This window comes from Macaca fascicularis, chromosome 4, assembly GCF_037993035.2.
Source record: "Macaca fascicularis isolate 582-1 chromosome 4, T2T-MFA8v1.1".
Lineage (NCBI taxonomy): Eukaryota > Metazoa > Chordata > Mammalia > Primates > Cercopithecidae > Macaca > Macaca fascicularis.
In genome coordinates, this window is record NC_088378.1 from 117,693,180 (window position 1) to 117,699,022 (window position 5,843).

Genomic DNA, 5,843 nt, shown 5'->3' on the forward strand with positions numbered 1-5,843 from the left:
TGTAACTCAAGGTACCCTAGTAACTCATAACTGTGGCACACTGAGTTTCTGTGGTTTCAAAAGGTTCCAGGAAGAAGCTCAGCTACAGTAAAACAAAAACCAGGTAAAACCAGAGTTGCCTGAGTTGGAGATGAAGTTTGGTGAACTCTCCTTATTACCATACTAAAAACCCTTCCTAGGGAGGATTTTATTCACCGTTTTCTATACCTGCAATGTATGAAGAAGCATGATCAGGACTGTGCCTTCACTGCCTTTACCCCGCCTTTCATACAGCGACTCAACTAACCAGCATAATGAAAGCCCCGCTCTCACCTTCCTTCGGAGAGATGCACTGCTTTGGGAACTACCCCCAGTGTTCTCCTTACTTGTTGCAAGTAACCAGAATGCCCTTGTTAAATCCTCCTTGGTTGTGGCAATTGGGTTAACACCTGCCAAGCAACCAAAATCATCCATTATGTGGGTCACACCACTATTCTCTTTCATGAGTCCCACTAGTTGAGTTGATTGATGTTGGTGATTTCTAAGTGAATGCTCATGTAAAAAACAATGTTATTTTAGGACATTATTCGATTATTTTCTATCCAGTTCAGTAACATGATAATCATGGGTCAAGTACGTCAACATCCCCGTGTGGACATTGACAGCTTTCAGGAGTTGAACACACAGTCTACTGTCAAGAGTTTAGTTAGAAATGAACAGAATCGCATACACCACAGCAGGCTGAATGTGCTAAGTGCTGAGTTAGGAATATAAATGATGTGCTTCAAGAGCCAAAGAAAGAAAAGACGATTCCGTCTGGGGACATTGTTCATGATTTCACACAGATATTAGATTTGACCTGGGCCATCCTAATCCTTGCTGCTAAAAGTGATCTTTGGATATCAACATTTACGTCATGTGAGAGCTTATTAAGAATTAAAAACTTGAATCCCACCCCAGACATACAGAGACAGAATCTGCACTTTAATAAGGTCTACAGGTTAATCATATGGGCATTCAAGTTTCAGAAGCACTGATTTAACTATTTTAGAATTGCTAGAGATATAGAACGACGGACATGTCAGGTGTACACAAAAATAATGAAAGCCAGTAGATATAGAGGATTAATAGAGTGCCTACGGAGGATTTACGTATGTCACCTAACAGTAAGGGTAAAAAACACCACAACCACTTATTAGGACCCAGTGACTCTGCTAAATGATTGATTATGCTATCTCATTTTGTGCTCTCAACAATCCCAAGAGCTAGCTCCATCATTTCACAGATGAGAAAGCCAACACTAACAAGGGTTAAGTAATTTTCCAAGTCTACATAGAGAGAAAAGAGTAGAGCCAGGATTCAAAACTGATATTTACTTCCAAACTAGATCTTTCAGCCGCTACCTACTCTAAGCCTCGCCAGGAAAAAATTCCAGTCCTTATCAACACTCCCCTAGAGAACAACAAGAGGGCCTGAAGCCCACAGGTAGAGCATCCCAGGCAGCCCACACTCTATTCCTCCTTCCATCCTTCTTTCTTTCTTAAACTCCTACACCTGATGGAATAAGAAGGGAAGACTGACAATACTGTTTTGGTGACTAAGGTAATTATTTTTTCATTAAAAATAGAACTTTTGGGAGACCCACTCCTGGGCAACCTCCATTCTCAGCATGAGGAAGCTTCCTCTCTCTTCTTTTTTTTTTTTTTTTTTTTTTTTTTTTTGGTCTATTAAACTTTTCATTCCTAAACCTATCCCCAATAAAATTGAAAAATAATAATAACTTTTTATTTTATTACCAACTAAATTTATATACACCACAGAAAATTTGGAAAATACAAAGAGAAAAATTTAAATTATCTGTAAAACCACAACTCAAATATACCACAGTTAACATTAAGATATATTCTGGCTGGGTGCAGTGGCTCAGACCTGTAATGCTAGCACTTTGGGAGGCTGAGGCGGGCAGATCACAAAGTCAGGAGATCGAGACCCTCCTGGCCAACATGGTGAAACCCCATCTCTACTAAAAATACAAAAATTAGCTGGGCATGGTGGTGTGCACCTGTAATCCCAGATACTTGGGAGGCTGAGGCAGGAGAATCGCTTGAACCCGGGACGCGGAGGTTGCAGTGAGCCGAGATCGGGCCACTGCACTCCAGCCTGGTGAATTAGCATGTTTTTGGAAATGTCTCTAGTTATCATGTATTACTACTAGAATATTATAGAGTACATAATGATTGATGTATTTCCAAAAACAATAGATATTTTATCAAGAGCTCCTGTTGACACACTATAGCAAGTAAGAAGCATAGGTTATTCATGGACATAGAATTACAGTGCTTCACCGATTTAAAGACCCAAAAGTAAAGCCATCTTATATAGTAATACTTGATTGCAGGAACAGAAACTGACTTGAGAATAAATAATAACAATACTGTATACCATAAGGCACAAGAATATCTCATGGTACTCAGCCAGGTTTCATGAGAGCTACAACCAGAAACTAGAAAGTCATCATCAACCAGTTCCTCTGTTAGATCCCATGAACTCTTATCTTTTTCTTTCTCTGTATATCTGCTTTCGTCTTATTTTCCTTAAAATCTGCTTTCTTTGTGCAAGTGGGAAAAGATACCTCCAACTCTAGTCCAAAATGTTCATGTCTCTCAATCCAAGGCATGCATACAAACTGACTTGCTTTCTCTGAATTTCCAGTTCTAAATTCCCAGAGGAAAAACTCCAATTTGCCCAGCATAAGTCAGGTGTCCATCATGATCCAATCTGCAATGGGTAGTGGGAGATTAGAAGGGGCGGTGGGTGAGGAAGGGAGGAGGAGACCTGGCAGAGTTACATATTCTCAACACAAGGGAGTTGAGAAGGCATCATTAAAAGGGTCTACCAAAAACTGGGAAAACAAAAACAAACCAAAAATATAACTTAAAAATGTTTATATTTCCCTGGATTTTATCCCAATCTCTTTTCTATTATTACATTTAATAATATTTCCTTCTAGGCTTTTCTATATATAGTATATTTTTGTTGTGATAATGATGTATACACTTTATACCCTTAAGAATTCGTCGTATTACTGTAAAGTCTTGAAAAACATTTTAAATCAGTAAAGCACCAATACCATTCCCACTTCATTGGAAACTTAGATTATTTCCCATGATTTCAAATAAATCTGAGATCACCACTTTTGTGTGCAGAAAGCTATTTTTCTATTTCGAGTTACTTCATTAAAACTGTCTTCCGGCGCCGCCCTCCTGCCTCATGGCGCGGGGTCTCACGGGCCCTGCTCCCGCCCTCCGCTGGCCTGACCCTGACCGGAAGCGGCGCTGCACCGCCTGGGCCTGGCGCGGGGAGTGGGCACTGGGGCCCGGTGGGACATGGGCAGGAAGCCCAAGAAGCACAAGTCGGACAAACACCTCTACGAGGAGTATGTAGAGAAGCCCTTGAAGCTGGTCCTCAAAGTAGGAGGGAACGAAGTCACCAAACTCTTCATGGGCAGCTCGGGACACGACTCCAGCCTCTTCGAAGACAAAAACGATCATGACAAACACAAGGGCAGAAAGCGGAAAAAGAGAAAAGAGAGAAGCAGGTTCCAGGGAAAGAAAAGGGGAGAAAACGGAGAGAGTTAAGGAGTATAAAAAGAAGCGAGATCGAGACCGGGTGGAGAATGAGGCGGAAAAAGACCTCTAGTGTCATGTCCCTGTGAGATTAGACTTGTCTCCTGAGAAGCCTCTCACAAGCTCTTTAGCCAAACAAGAAGAAGTAGAACAGACACCCCTTCAAGAAGCTTTGAATCCAACTGATGAGACAATTGCAGAGAAAAGATTCAAGTGCTTTCATTTCCTGTTACTGATTGTATTGCTTCTGGCTACTCCATGATCATTAAACATCCAATGGATTTTAGTACCATGAAAGAAAAGATCAAGAACAATGACTACCAGCCCAGAGATGAACTAAAGTATAACTTCAAACTAATGTGTACTAATGCCATGACTTACAATAAACCAGAGACCATTTATTATAAAGCTGCAAATAAGCTGTTGCACTCAGGGATGACAATTCTTAGCCAGGAAAGAATTCAGAGCCTGAAGCAGAGCGTAGACTTCATGGCTGACTTGTAGAAAACTTGAAAACAGAAAGATAGAACAGACACCTCACAGAATGAGGAGGAAGGAGGCTGCTGACTGAGAGAGAGAGAGAACTCTGGAGATGCCAAAGCACACACCATCAAGAGTCCCAGCAAACAAAATAAAAAGAAAAATAACATATGCTTGAAGATAAGTTTAAAAGCAATAATTTAGAGAGAGAGCAGGAGCAGCTTGACCGTATCGTGAAGGAATCTGGAAGAAAACTGACCAGGCGGCTTGTGAACTGTCAGTGAGAATTTGAAAGAAGAAAACCAGACGGAACAACTATGTTGGGACTTCTCCATCCTGTGGATCCCATTGTAGGAAAGCCAGGCTACTGCTCTGTGAGACTGGGAATGACAACTGGAAGACTTCCGTTTGGAGTGAATACTTGGCAGGGGTTCAAAGAGCATCAAAAGAACAAAGTCACTCCAGTGTTATCTTTGAATTACAGGCCCTACAGTTCTTAGGCACCGCATTATGACTCCACATTTACAAATATCAGTAAGGATGATTCTGATTTAGTCCATTCAACCTATGGGGGAGACTCTGATCTTCCAAGCGATTTCAGCATCCATGAGTTTTTGGCCACGTGCCAAGATGGCAGATAGTTTACTGGATGTTTTAACAAAAGGAGGACATTCCAGGACCCTACAAGAGTTGGAGATGTCATTGCCTGAAGATGGAAGGCCACACTAGGACACTTGACACAGCAAAAGAAATGGAGATTACAGAAGTAGAGCCACCAGGAGGTTTGAACTCCAATACTCAAGACAGGCTCATAGCGCTGAAAGCAGTAGCAAACTTTGGCGTTCTAACTGAAGTTTTTGACTCTGAAGAAGCTGAACTATTCCAGAGGAAACTTGATGAGACCACCAGATTGCTCAGGGAACCCCAGGAATCCTAGAATGAATGTTTGAGCACCAGACCCCTTCCCAGCATGATCTGTCTCTTGGGTCCCTCATACAGAGAAATGCATCTTGCTGAACAAGTGACCAGTAATCTTAAAGAATTTGCACAGCAAGTAACTCCAGGTGATATCGTAAGCACCTATGGAATTCAGAAAGCAATGGGGATTTCCATTCTTTCCCCTGTCATGGAAAACAACTTTGTGGATTAGACAGAATATATTGAAGAACCTAAAAAGATGGATGTTGCTGACTGTGGACCTGGTGGAAGTTGAGGCCGCCTGGTATTTGATTATTTATTATGTACATACTTTTTCATTCTTAACTTAGAAATGCTTTTCAGAAGATATTAAATATTTGTAAATTGTGTTTTTAATTAAACTTTGGAACAGTGAATTTGAATGTTCCAGAAGCTGGACTTGTATTCGGTAATAAAGCTGGACCTGGGACTCATACAAAAAAAAAAAAAAAAAAAAACTGACTTACAGATGCTGAATTTTACCAGAATGAAGATAACAAAAATTGTCCAAGTTCTTGATAGATACTGCTAAATTTCTTTCCGAAAGAGTTGCATGAATGTGTCTTTCACGTATCCTCATAAGCATGATATTATTGTATTTAAAAATTCGCCATAGTTAATAATAATTGATTGTTGAAATAACTAAAACAGTAGAATTGGAATGTTCTTAACACAAAGAAGTAATAAATGTTTAAGGTGTTGGATATTGCAATTACCCTGATTTGATCATTACACATTGTATGCTTGTATCAAAATATCACATGTACCCCATAAATAATAAATATGTGCAACTATTATGTA

The 5,843-nt window shown here is 40.3% G+C and overlaps 1 pseudogene; it reads left to right on the top strand.

The window, feature by feature from the left end:
* Positions 1-3,365: 3,365 nt before the first annotated feature.
* LOC102133028 (bromodomain-containing protein 7-like) lies at positions 3,366-5,472 on the top strand (annotated as a pseudogene).
* The last annotated feature ends 371 nt before the right edge of the window (positions 5,473-5,843 follow it).